Genomic DNA, 15,030 nt, shown 5'->3' on the forward strand with positions numbered 1-15,030 from the left:
AAAATATATATATATTTTAAATGCATATAAATATAGGGACAATAAGCATAAATAAATATCTAATGTCAGCCAATAACCAATATTATACTGATATACCATTTAGATGGCAAAACATTGGCAAACAACCATATATTTTAGTCAATTACACATTCTCATTTGAACACATTTTGTTTTTTATGGCATGTGAATCATTGGTACTTCGTGACAAACATCCACACATTGGTTAAATTAGACAATAAATAAGACATTTATCAAAACAAAACAAAAAACTAAATCAACATAGTTCAACTACATGTAATAGATCCTATGCACATTTTTACATAATTAAATATCTAATCATTAATTTATTAATTAGCATAATTAAATATCAATAGGCAACGATATGTTAAAAATCTCTAATATGGTACTGATATGTTATGGGTATATCAGTACCATTCAACTAGGTTACATCGCTGAAAATTGGAACTAGAAAAGACTGAAAATGAAAGGATGAAAAAAAAGATAGATTGTTATAGAGATGAAATGGAATTTAAAGTTGTGTTTGTGATTAGATCTGTTCAGGTGAGGTTCTTCAAGGTAGCTGAAATTTCCAGAAAAGCAGAAGAGAACAAAAGGTTTCCTTGATTATAGCTTTCTACTGCCCTCCAGTGTCTCAAAGGTAAAGTTGTATGAATGGTAGAAAATATAAATATTTATTGATTTGCTTATTTATACATCTATATGCCATTTACTGCAATGTATTAAAAATATTTATGTTGCCATTTTAAGGGGGTCAGTAGATCTTAAACAGACGGAGGATATAATCTTGCAGAATAGTTAAGAGGAAGGACTGAGAATGATCTTAGCATGGTTTTTCAAATACTTATGGTGCTGCTCTAATAACTACTCTAATAATTAATAATAATAATGTTATCTGAAAAGACTGAACAGTGGTGATCTGTAATGTACATTAGACAACTTATTATTTTTATTTACAGCAGATGAGTTATTTTTACTCTTTGACATTTACTTGTTTAATTCATGCAAGACAGATATCACTGTCAATAAATACAGAATGTGGGCTCATTAAGACAGCAAAAGCTGGCAAACAGCAAACTACAGTACATTTTAATTGATTACCAATTCTCATTTAAACATGTTGTTAAATCTGAGTAAACACAACAAAAAAAACAAAAACATTTTGGTTTGTATGGCACGCTAATCATTTAACTGAATGCACCCTAATTTATCAAAAAAACTGTATTTTATATCCTATGCATATGGCAAGCCGTTTTAGCTTAAAATATACCACCTGTCGTAATTGCATTTTTACTAGTAAAAATTCAATTAGAGAGCTCTACAATTAAACTTACTAGTAACAATGCCAATTAGAGAGCTCTCTAAATCTATTTTTAATAGTTATAATTAAAATATAAGAGAGCTCTCTGATTTAATTCATAATTGTTACTAGTAAGAACTGAATTAGAGAGCTCACAATTAAAAATGAATGGAAGTCAATGGAAACATATGACTATTAAAAATGTAATTGTATAGCTCTCTAATTGGAATTGTTACTAGTTAAAATGCAATTATGATGAGTAATATTTTAAGCTAAAGCAGCTTGCCATATACTGTATACAGGTTTTCCCTGATATGATCAAGTTTTTGTAAAAGTAGTATTTTTGAAAGCTTTATTTAACTAAACAAGGAATGTGTGTTGGTCATTTCTGTGTACTGGTTCAGATATAATCATGAAAGGAAATGTATCTTGGGTTTTATTTTTACACTCTCACTTCATTTTTTCCATGTCTCAGAGCTTGCAGTGACACATGTCTGAACTTGTGGCTTCAAAAAGAAATTCTTTTCACTCTCTTTGTCTCTTGTAAACCTGTGATCCTGTAAGCAAACATTGTTCAAATTGTTTTTTACTGACATCACCTCAAGTCATTTTCTCGCACATGGGCAAGTCAGTGTTTTTTTTTCTAGTGGCACTGTGAATAGAAGAGGGCCTCTAAGAAAATAATATAATAAATAATGCAAACATAACTTAATCTCTTGCTTACCTTACTATAACATACGCGAGTAAAACTACTTGTCTGATGCTTTTGTAGTATTAGCTCAAATCCAGAAGAAATTATAATTTAGCTTGAGGAAAGTCTGACACCTTGTGGTAATCAAATGTACGCGCACTGTGCACATTTTCCCCACACAAAATAGCACATGATTTAAGTGAATTTTGGTTCAAACTTTTATATGTGAAAATACTAAAGATTTACACTAACTGCACCATGTCAAAAGGGGTGTTTCTATCCCTCTCTGAGGTTGCACATGTGTCTCTGACTTCTGTGGGCACATAAATTTCCATTCTGCATTTAACTATCCATTTACTATTGCCACAGATTTTCCTGTTCTTTCACACCAGCTCTATCTATTTCTCAGCTTCATCACAGCATGGAAAAATTACATATTATTACCATCTAACATGTATTTTATATTTTTCCACAGTATCTTTTTTAATATTTCCACCAAAAATATACACATATATAATAAATATAGTGTATGTGTGTGTGTGTGTGTGTGTGTGTGTGTGTGTGTGTGTGTGTGTGTGTGTGTGTGTGTGTGTGTGTGTGTGTGTGTGTGTGTGTGTGTGTGTGTGTGTGTTTGAATTCCCTAAAATCCCTGGGGCAAAAAATCTAAGCCTCAAACAGTCACTAAAGAGGTTAATAAAGGGAACGATGACTGAGAGGATTGTGTGTTTTTGTGTGTTCAGGGTTTTGTTTTGGGCGCTTAGATATTTGCTAATATAATCTTGCAAATGACACACAGAGATGAATGATTAATTATAACTGAAGAACAGGGTACAACAAATGTATGTGTGCGGCTTTGTATAACTAACAACTCCACAGGATCTTCTCAACAACTTCCACCACATCTGCGCTCTGTGTTCTGATTATCTCTCCTAAGTAATCAGATTTATCATGAATATTGAATAATTAATTGTAACACTAGCCACTGCAATGGTTTTAAGAAGTATATGAAAGAATGACATCAGCACACTGAAATTGGACAAAGGCACAGTTTTTGATGATGTATGAGTGAAAAGTCAATCCAACTATTGTTTTTCTTTTGAGAGTTATATAGAAAATGAAGGGCCTTTTTCTGAAGATGACTTTTAAAATTCAGCGATTTCATTGCAAAGTTTTACATTGTATAACAAATAGTAGAAATAATTATGAAATCAATTTGCGGTCGACCAGTCACAATCTTATTTCATGTAAATTGAATATTTATATATTGTTAAATTAATATTGTTTGAATAATTTCAAGCTACTTGTTCTTTCCTTTTAAAAGAGTTCTTGAAGTCTTTCCCGTTAAAAAAAAAAAGGTCCTGTTACGAAAAGCAATGTTTTGTTCACTTCGGTTCATGAAAAAACTCCTTTTCCCGTGGGACTTGTCAGTTTGATCCCGTCGCTCACAATAACACAGTGAACACCGCAGATTTTATTTTTGGCTGCTGACTTTGGAGGTCTTTGGTTGAGTGTTTTCTCTCCTCTCTGTCTCCATACAGTTTACATACCTCTGTCACCATAAATAACATAACTAAAGCAATAATCCATTTTATGAGCTGTCAGTGGTTATTGCCCTGGAGAGGCTAGACTGAACGCTTTACTCAGTGGCCTTGGACAGAAGGTTAACTCCTTTAAGAAGAGATGAAATCAGGGGACGTTTTCAAAATGTCTAAATATTTGCTGCAGTCTAGCTTTAATTAAAAAAAAATAGTATATTTTAAAAATACCACATTAAACAAAATAATAATAAATTGACTTTAATATATATATACTTTTTTTTTGAGTAATTAAAGCAATAGTTCACCCAAAATTGACAATTTATTCCACCATTTTTTGATCACTCTCATGTTGTTCCAAACTCATATGACTTTCTTGCTTCTGCAGGACACAAAAGAAAATATTTTGGAAGAATGTTGATTACCAAACCATTTTGGTTACCACTGATTCAACTTGTAAGCACTAAAAACATAAAAACTAACAAAAATAAAACACAAATTACTGCATGTTTCACAAAGGAAAGTCATACAAGTTTTGAATAAAAGGAGGGTGAATAAATGATGACAGGATTTTCTGTCCTTTTAAAAAAACAAAATCTTTAAAAACAAAACTATTACCCCTGATAACCAGATAACAGGTGACACGAGCAAAAATTTGACTCATGCAAGATGATATTTAATGATTAAGCCACCAAAATGTTTTTTTGAGTTTTGAGTCATATGAGGACAATACAAATAGGCTTATAATGACGATCAAAGAAGCTGTTTAACAAGCCCTATTTTTCTTTTTCTGAGCATGTTAAAACATGGAACATTTTAAGTCACTACAATTCATCAACATCCTTGCATTGTGCCAGTATAGGGGATTTCCAGTGCTGGTGCTGTGAAACAACACACTCTTACTGTAATAAATCATCACAAACCCATAAATTCAATGTCATTAGTTCAAATCATTAGTATCATATTTTCAATATGCCAGAAGTCATTATTGATCATGATCTCAATCGTTTACATCTTCAATCCATCGGCACTCAAAAGAAACCTGATCTGCTCTTCCTGTGCAGTGTTTTCTCGCTGTAGAGGCACATCCCTGCTCCACAGCACCAGCTCAGCAGGTTCCCACTACTGTTGACTCCCTCCCACTGTCTGCTGTTCTCACACTAAAGACAAAGATAATCTCACCCGCCTCAACCGCTGCTGCCAGCAAATCCTCCGAGACCCCCCACTTGCCGTCAAAGAGAAAACCTTCCACATTCTTTATCTGCTCCAAAGAAAATGCTGAAAGGTGGATTCACAGATATGTTCTGCATGTGGCATTTCTTGTCATTTCTACTGATGCTGAACACCTCAGAGGTTTGGTCCAGTGCTTGCAAATGCCTGTCAGGAAGAGAAGAAGCAGAGGAAGGATCTAGTTTCCAGTTCATTCCTGTTTCTTGGCTAATACCATTAAACTAAACTGTTTTTACTGCAGTAAATCTTGTACTGAAACATAAGAAAACTTATTTGCGAGGGCTTGCATGCTTCAGGACAAATGTGCTGCAGCACCACAAAAATGTAGCTCACAAGGCTCATACATGCAAGAATCAAGATCATAATATCAGCATAAGAAAGCCAGTGTATTATTGTTAAACAAAAGTGTAACTGTGTTGACTAATGCATTTCACAATAAAAACAAATATGAAGTGAAAATAGTCATTACATGTGTCTCGTGATAAGCTGAGGTCTTGTATCATCCTAAAGGGGTTTGTTTTACAATAATGACAGCCTAACTGCACAGTATACCACTAATTTCACAACAACGTACCAAATAAGTAAGTAAATTAGCATGAAATATGTTTATTATTGTTGTTATGTTTGAGAAGGAGACCTTAACTGCTACAAGAAGTCAAACTAGTTGAGCTTAGACTGAATGTCAGTGGCAACGTTTAAATATACAGTCTAATGGTCTTAAAGGGGGGGGGGGGGGTTCAATGGTGTTTCATGTATTCAGAGTTGTTCACAATGTTAAAGAGATGGATTCTCATGCTAAACATGGCCAAAGTTTTAAAAAAATTTTTAGAAGAATGACTGAGAATTTCTGTGCCAAAAATCTTACTTCTGGTTTGGTACAAGTTTCGGCAGTTTTTCTCGATCGTGGATCTAATAAGATAGACGAGAACGGAACTCCTTATATGAGCATTTCTCCCGGAAAAGCGCGCCCGCGCACACACATTGACCAGAGAAGAGCGAGACCACGCACATCAATGCGCTTCATTGGGAAATCGTCGGCGGCTGCATAGGATTTGTTCGAGAATGTCTCCAAATAAGTGCATTTTTGGATGTGAGGGAAAGTTTTCCGTGTTAAGCTTCCCCAAGAACCCAGCGTTACATAAACAGTGGATGCAGTTTGTTTTTCCAGGGAAGCAACAGTGTGTATCAAGTGTGTTTGTGTGTTCTGGTCATTTGAATGACGAATGTTTTATAAACAAGGCCCAAGTCTACGCTGGATTTGCACATCTTTTGCTATTAAAACTTGGAGCCGTCCCTGTGATAAAACACCCCACTAATGTCAGTACAACTGCATCAGATTTCTGTCTTTTGTTGGAAATCAGCACATAAGTGAATGTATGTTAATGGAAACAACACGAAACATCAGTATTATAGCTCCGCTCATGACACGCCTCCAGGAGCTCGGCTTTTTCTGGAAAGAATCGGAAAGCTGTATTTTTCTTTTATAAATATGATAAAACTAAAGACTTTTTTGGATATATGAAGGATGCAGTACTAATCTTTAGGTACTCAAGATTAACATGAGATTAGGTGAAACTGTGTATGTTATGTACCCTTTAACAATTGCCTGAATACAACAGTTTAACAAACATTAGGTTAATATGGGTCAACTTAAACTTACAGTTAGACGCAGTTTTGCCAGTTACTTTACGTATTTTTGTTCTGCCAGCGCAAAGAAAAAAAAAAGTTTCACACGAAGCCAAACCAGAATCAGCTGTTGCCTGTACACACAAAACACACAATGGTGGTGTTTGGTTCTTGAATGAATCAGTGTTTTGAATGAATCGATTGTGTAGGTGATCCAATGACTCGCTCATTACTTTACTGAATGAATTTGTGTTTTGAACAAAACAGTTAAGAATGATTTAATGATTCACTCATATTCATATGTTTAATTCATTAATAAATCTGAATCAGTTTAGTAAATTATTCTCACGAATAAAGACTGGCATAAAGATGCAACCAGCCAAAAAGACACATAACGTCTCAAGGTTACGTATGTAACCCTATTTCCTTGAAGGAACGAGACGCTGGGTCGAAACGCTTTTGGGGAACGTCCCAGACGAGACCGACTCTGAATATCGTGTGCAATCAGGGCGTGGACCACCCCGCAGTGTTGCAGATGTCCAAGAGGGACACACCTGCTGAGAAGGCCTTGGAGGCCGCCATACCCCGAGTAGAGTCAGCCTTGGCCCCCAAAGGAAGGGGAAGACCAGAGGACTCATAGGAGACGTTGATAGCCTCGACTATCCAACGACTAAGTGTCTGCTTGGTGGCAGGAGAACCCTTGTTAGAAGGACCGTAGCAAACAAGCAATTGGTCTGATTTTCTCCACAGGGCAGCTCTGTGGACGTATGCGTCCAGTGCTCGCACTGGACACATACAGTTTAGCTTCTCTTGGTCTGGCTCCCGAAAGGGAGGAGGACAGAAGGCCTGCAGTAAGATAGGTTGTGGTGTAACAGAGGGAACCTTCGGAACATAACCCGCTCGAGGGTATAAGAATGCTTTGGCCATACCAGGGGCAAAGTCTAAGTAAGTAGGGGCCACCGAAAGGGCCTGAAGATCTCCAACTCTCTTTAGTGAGGTGATTGCCAGTAACAGGGCAGTTTTAAGTGTCAGATGTCTATCTGAGATATCTTGTATTGGCTCGAATGGAGCTTTACAAAGAGCCTCTAGAACCACAACCAAATCCCAGGGGGGAACACAGGATCGTACTGGAGGTCTCAGCCTCAGCGCACCGCGGAGGAAACGTGTAACTAGGGGGTGTCTACCCACTGACTGACCATTGAAAGGGACATGGAAAGCAGCTATGGCCGCCTTTAGACGTCACGCCTTTCCGATGGACTGATTGCACACGATATTCAGAGTCGGTCTCGTCAAGGACGTTCCCCAAAAGCGTTTCGACGCAGCTCGAGTTCCTGAAAAGGAACTGTGGTTTGGCATGGTTTGGCATGACAAAATGCTAGAAAAGAGCGCTCTCTTTTTATAATCACTAAGCTTGCATCTGAGTTCATCGAGATCTGTCACGCTGTCTGGTCTCTGTTTCCCTGAGTCTCCACCTGTGGTCTTACTTCCCCATAGGCACCTCACCGTAGGCACTACAATTCCCACAAAGCCATCACAGTAATTGCACTCCTGTTAATTGCCCAAGATGGCCGCCGGCCCAGTGCCTCTGCACAAGATGACAGCCACAGTTGACCCTCCAGAGTCGATTCAGGTTCCCGTTGACCCTCCGGAGTCGAGTCAGGTTCCCGTTGACCCTCAGGAGTCGAGTCAGGTTCCCGTTGACCCTCCGGAGTCGAGTCAGGTTCCCGTTGACCCTCCGGAGTCGAGTCAGGTTCCCGTTGACCCTCCAGAGTCGAGTCAGGTTCCCGTTGACCCTCCAGAGTCGAGTCAGGTTCCCGTTGACCCTCCGGAGTTGAGTCAGGGCAACTCACCGTTGACCTTCATGGACAAAGGCAAGTCACTATTGATCTTCATGGGCAAAGTCAAGTCACCATTGATCTTCATGAACAAATGCAAGTCACCATTGATCTTCATGAGCAGAGTCATGTCACCAATGATCTTCATGAGCAGAGTCAAGCAGAGTTCTGCTGAACTACCAGAGCTTCTCCACGTCTCGTCTGAACTACCAGAGCCTCTCCACGTCTCGGCTGAACTACCAGAGCTTCTCCACATCTCGTCTGAACTACCAGAGCCTCTCCACGTCTCGGCTGAACTACCAGAGCCACTCCATGTCTCGGCTGAACTACCAGAGCTTCTCCACATCTCGTCTGAACTACCAGAGCCTCTCCACGTCTCAGCTGAACTACCAGAGCCTCTCCATGTCTCGGCTGAACTACCAGAGCTTCTCCACATCTCGTCTGAACTACCAGAGCCTCTCCACGTCTCGGCTGAACTACCAGAGCCTCTCCACGTTTTGGCTGAACTACAAGAGCCTCTCCTCGTCTCGGCTGAACTACCAGAGCCTCTCCTCGTCTCTGATGAAATACCAGAGCCTCTCCTCGTCTCTGCGGAACTTCCAGAGCCTCGTCACATCTCAGCCGAACTCTCTGAGCGCTCGACTGATCCTGTCGTGGCCACGGAGGGCACCCTTAACTTGTTCATGTTCTCTGTTTCAGACTTTCCTAACCAGACTTGCTCTACTGTGTCATCGATCCCACTGTGGTGGTCTTCTGCGCCACCCGGGAGGTGTGCTTCTGTCTCGGCTGCACGGATGTGGTGGTCTTCTGCGCCGCCCTGGTGGGCTTCTGTCTCGACCGCACAGATGCGGTGGTCTTCTGCGCCACCTGGGTGGGCTTCTGTCTCGACCGCATGGATGTGGTGGTCTTCTGCGCCGCCCGGGTGGGCTTCTGTCTCAACCACACAGATGTGGTGGTCTTCTGCACCGCCCTGGTGGGCTTCTGTCTCGACCTCTCGGATGCGGTGGTCTTCTGCGCCGCCCTGGTGGGCTTATGTCTCGACTGCATGGCTCCAATTCCACCTTGCTCCTCTCTGGATTCCTGCCCTGTCGGTTCGGCCCTGGGCCACGGAACGTTATGTTCCTTCCTGGACTTGTGTTTTGTTGTTTTGTTTTAGTTTTTTGCTCTTCTTCTCTCTGTTTCCCTCTATGGACCTGGCCCTCCATCCCTCCCCCTGATCCTCCGCCGGTCCACCTCCCTCCTGGGCTCCTTGTTTTTCTCTCTGTTTCTCTCTATGGACCTGGCCCTCCGTCCCTCCCCCTGATCCTCTGCCGGTCCACCTCCCTCCTGGGCTCCTTGTTTTTGTTTTTCTCTCTGTTTCCCCATTTTACCTGGCCCTCCGTCCCTCCCCCTGGTCCTCCGCCTCCCTCCTGGTCTCTGTGTTCCTTGGTCTCTTCTTGTGTTCAGGTGGAGCATCTGGTAGCTGCTCCGTGGAGGAGGGGGTAATGTCACGCTGTCTGGTCTATCTTTCCCTGAGTCTCCACTAGTGGTCTCACTTCCCCATAGGCACCTCACCGTAGGCACTACAATTCCCACAAAGCCTTGTCCCTTCATCACAGTAATTGCACTCCTGTTAATTGCACTCAGGTGTCTTCACTTGATAGTCATTACCCTGCCTATATTAATCCGGTCTGTTTCCATTTGTTTTCATGGAGTCCTTTCATTCCGTCACCCAGTTTCCTCGCCTTCCGAGTTTCCTCGTCTTCCGAGTTTCCTGTTCCAGTTCCTATTCCTGTTCCTATCCCTGTTGTTGTTTGTTTTGGATTGATTTCTGGTTTTGACCCCTGCTTGTTGGATTCTGATTTGGATTACCCATTAAAACCACACTGCATTTGGATCTCTCGTCTCCTGTGTTTCCCTGGGTTCCGATTGCTTTCATGCAATAGATGAATAACATTTTATTTGTAATTATATATTATATATTTTATGTTTTTATATTTCTATTTTGCGAGAGTCCCGCAATTCATTTTACTATGATCCGATCTTTCTATAAGAAATGGTAAGATCATGTAGAGTAATATAATAAAACAAACATTTATCAGAGCAGGAAGCATAAACAAAAAATGATGTTGAAAACTCTTCATGACTAATAAGGGGGGACAAATAAAACACATTAGTTCCCAATACAGAATAATGGTGCTGTTTCATGTATCTTTTTATCGGTTGTCTTTAAGTTGTCCTCCTTTGTTTGAAGTCCTATCTTGCAGCAGGCTAGCAGCATACATCTGCAGCACTGTATTCAAGGCTCAGCTAAAAGGAAATTGCTTTAATCCAAAATTGGGTTGAAGCAATTTCCCCGGCCCCTTCCTTAAGCAGTGCCAGATACAGGGACCACCTCAGCAGAGGCTCATGCAGGGGATGAAGAGCAGACCTCAGTGTCCTCAGGGCATGTTAACTCTCGTTCCATATGCTGCCTAATTGGTTTAATTACTGTAATTATCTACAGGGGTTCACAATTTGCAGGCAGGAACGATTAATGGCTTCAAAAACACATGCAGACAGGAGCTGAAGAGAAGGGAACTGCTGAAGAACTCCAGCAGAAAGAGAGTCGATAAAGTTTGAAAGGACTGTCATGGCCACTCAGGGACAAGGCAAAACAGATCTAATTGAAAGAATACTACAGACAACTGAAAATAGAGCTTGTGTTGTCGAGCGGGTAATTATGTGACCTGAAAACGTACAACAACAACACAGAGAAACTTCACAGGAAGCAATCATGGTAGTTTTGTGCCGCTTGCAGCTGTCTTCTTTAAAGCGTAACGAGGGAAACAAAGGGAAAAAGTTCACATTTCATTGTCGAGCTGTCAAGGTCTTAAAGAACCATATTTAAGGCATACTGATAGATGAGTTACAGTCTAGTAAGCATAATTAACCAAACTACACTTTCCTGCACATTGTAAAAATGCTGATAAGATAAGCTGTGTTAAAGATAAACACATCAAGGACACTTCCATTACAAAGCAGCATTAGGCACTGTAACAAATTTATATGTGTCACAATTGTTAAACAGTTCAGTCTGTTTCCATAAAGTCGTCACAAAAAACACTAACATTTTTAGGGTAGAAGGAAAGGATATCTTTTCGCCAAACACATGCTGCCCTATATACATTCAAAAGTGTTTTTAATTGAGCTGAGAACAAACATTGTGGCCTTTGTATATAACTAGGTTTAAAAAAAAAAAAAGACATCTTACATTTTTCCCAGGCCACATATGTTTTTACACATATACACAATACACATGTGTTTACACACTACAGGAAAAAAAGCCTATAAAAGCAAGTTGTTGTCACATAGTAATGAAGACATACATAACTTAAACCAGTGGTTCTCAATTGGTGGGTTACAAGGGCTGCAACTAACGATTATTTTGATAACCGATTAGTGCCGATTATTTTTTTGATGAATCTGATTATTTTCTTTATCTTAATTTTACTGACAAAAAACAAATGTGCCAACTGAATGCTGTGAAAACATACAGTTTATTAGACCAGCTGTCATAAAACAAAACAAAAATATTTTAGGAATCTGTCAAAAACAATTATTCTAAAAATTTTATTGTCATTTTTGGACAAATAACACACTAAAATAACTAAATAGCATTTATTCACATAATAACAAAAACGGCCTCCTTTGCCTTTGATAACAGCTCACATGCTTGCTGGCATTGTTTATGTACTTTTTGACTGAATTAAAATCTGAATAAAAAAAAACACTATAAAGCACTTAATTGTTTTCTGCCTTTCTTTCACAGATAACACAATGATTATATTATAGCATTAAAAATAGCTTACTACTGTAACTAAAAAGCTTACACATATTGTAGGACTAACAGAGAGCTAAAAATTATTTCAATAGTACAGTTAGTTAAGAGCAGCAGTGGCACAGACCTTACAAAACTGGTTAAAAACCTTACATCAGTCAGTATCAGTATTCAGTATTACTGACAATCAGTATTTTGGTGACAATTCAACTGGAAAATTAGGAAGATGGATGGTTGAGTGACAAGTTTTCATACTTGAAATTCATGAACAAAACTAAGGTTATATACATATATAACCCAAACCCACATTAAATACAGGTTCACATGTGGCAATGATAAATGGTGGTTTTGTTCTGAGTACAGTGTGTTTTGTGTGGTTAATTATTGGCTGCGCACTGCAGAAAGCATGAAACCATCGAAATTAAAAAGACATTTAAAAACCGAGAACTGTCATTGTCATTTTGCACATTGTTGGGTTTATGCAGTCCAATGTTAATACATTGTAATGTTTGACTTGAGAACACTTTGTTCTCTTTTGTGTATCAAACCATTTTAAAACTGGATTTACTTAAATGCTCAGTGCAAAATTTTCTCCCTTAAACAACTTTGAGGACCGCATGGTTGAGCGCAAGTTACCAAAAACACCAATTATGAAGAGAAAAAGTTGGTGAGTGCGGTAACAAAGCCTAAAAAAGTGGAAAAGTCATGAAGACAAACAGAATGCCTTGAAGAGAGTGAGGATAAGTAAGGAAAGAAAAACTGAGGGACGAAGACCAGTATAGCCCCAAATTGGAGGATGTGTTTTATGGTCAGAAACCCATCCCTAAAATTAGCCAGGGATGTAAATTCCATAACGCTTCTGGCTTTGTGTGCTCAGATGAAAAAGAGGGCAATGGAAAAGACAAGAAATAAACTCTTACTTGAACTGTATGATGATGATTTTTACAATGGGAGTGTCACGGTTCGTGAATGCACCGTCTCCAGCGGTATGTCTGCCTATGTCTCATCCCCAGCCATAGAGCGGGAGAGAGACGGTTTTGAGGGAACTCGCCTGGTGGTTTTCCGGGGGACCAGGGGAGGTCGCCGAGGAGGGAGTGGTCGAGAGGAGACCCAGCATCACTCTCAACCATGGCCTCCCTTCGACCCGGGTCTCGTGTATGGGGAGACCACCTATTTGGTAAATCGTATTCTGGACTCTAGAAGGAGGGGACGCGGATTTCAGTACTTGGTGGACTGGGAGGGTTACGGTCCGGAGGAGAGAAGTTGAGTACCTGCTAGGGACATCCTGGATCACTCCCTTATCGATGATTACAATCGACAGGTAAGAGATTCTGGGGACGCCAGGAGGCGTCCTTAGGAGGAGGGGTACTGTCACGGTTCGTGAATGCACCGTCTCCAGCGGTATGTCTGCCTATGTCTCATCCCCAGCCATAGAGTGGGAGAGAGACGGTTTTGAGGGAACTCGCCTGGTGGTTTTCCGGGGGACCAGGGGAGGTCGCCGAGGAGGGAGTGGTCGAGAGGAGACCCAGCATCACTCTCAACCATGGCCTCCCTTCGACCCGGGTCTCGTGTATGGGGAGACCACCTATTTGGTAAATCGTATTCTGGACTCTAGAAGGAGGGGATGCGGATTTCAGTACTTGGTGGACCACTCCCTCCTCGGCGACCTCCCCTGGTCCCCCGGAAAACCACCAGGCGAGTTCCCTCAAAACCGTCTCTCTCCCGCTCTATGGCTGGGGATGAGACATAGGCAGACATACCGCTGGAGACGGTGCATTCACGAACCGTGACAGTACCCCTCCTCCTAAGGACGCCTCCTGGCGTCCCCAGAATCTCTTACCTGTCGATTGTAATCATCGATAAGGGAGTGATCCAGGATGTCCCTAGCAGGTACCCAACTTCTCTCCTCCGGACCGTAACCCTCCCAGTCCACCAAGTACTGAAATCCGCGTCCCCTCCTTCTAGAGTCCAGAATACGATTTACCAAATAGGTGGTCTCCCCATCTACGAGACGCGGCGGGGGAGGGACCGGGGTAGGCGGATTAATGGGAGAATGAAATACGGGCTTGATTTTGGACACATGAAAGGCGGGATGAATTCTCCTGTACGTAGGAGGGAGTTTAAATAAGCGGTGTGTCATGTTGATTGGTTCATGTGGGTGTTGCCACTGATCGCCTGATCAGCGGCAGGTGCATCTCATTCCAACCGCCTATTTAAACTCCCTCCTACGTACAGGAGAATTCATCCCGCCTTTCATGTGTCCAAAATCAAGCCCGTATTTCATTCTCCCATTAATCCGCCTACCCCGGTCCCTCCCCCGCCGCGTCTCGTAGATGGGGAGACCACCTATTTGGTAAATCGTATTCTGGACTCTAGAAGGAGGGGACGCGGATTTCAGTACTTGGTGGACTGGGAGGGTTACGGTCCGGAGGAGAGAAGTTGGGTACCTGCTAGGGACATCCTGGATCACTCCCTTATCGATGATTACAATCGACAGGTAAGAGATTCTGGGGACGCCAGGAGGCGTCCTTAGGAGGAGGGGTACTGTCACGGTTCGTGAATGCACCGTCTCCAGCAGTATGTCTGCCTATGTCTCATCCCCAGCCATAGAGCGGGAGAGAGACGGTTTTGAGGGAACTCGCCTGGTGGTTTTCCGGGGGACCAGGGGAGGTCGCCGAGGAGGGAGTGGTCGAGAGGAGACCCAGCATCACTCTCAACCATGGCCTCCCTTCGACCCGGGTCTCGTGTCCACCAAGTACTGAAATCCGCGTCCCCTCCTTCTAGAGTCCAGAATACGATTTACCAAATAGGTGGTCTCCCCATACACGAGACCCGGGTCGAAGGGAGGCCATGGTTGAGAGTGATGCTGGGTCTCCTCTTGACCACTCCCTCCTCGGCGACCTCCCCTGGTCCCCCGGAAAACCACCAGGCGAGTTCCCTCAAAACCGTCTCTCTCCCGCTCTATGGCTGGGGATGAGACATAGGCAGACATACCG

This window comes from Carassius carassius, chromosome 46 (genome assembly GCF_963082965.1).
Source record: "Carassius carassius chromosome 46, fCarCar2.1, whole genome shotgun sequence".
Lineage (NCBI taxonomy): Eukaryota > Metazoa > Chordata > Actinopteri > Cypriniformes > Cyprinidae > Carassius > Carassius carassius.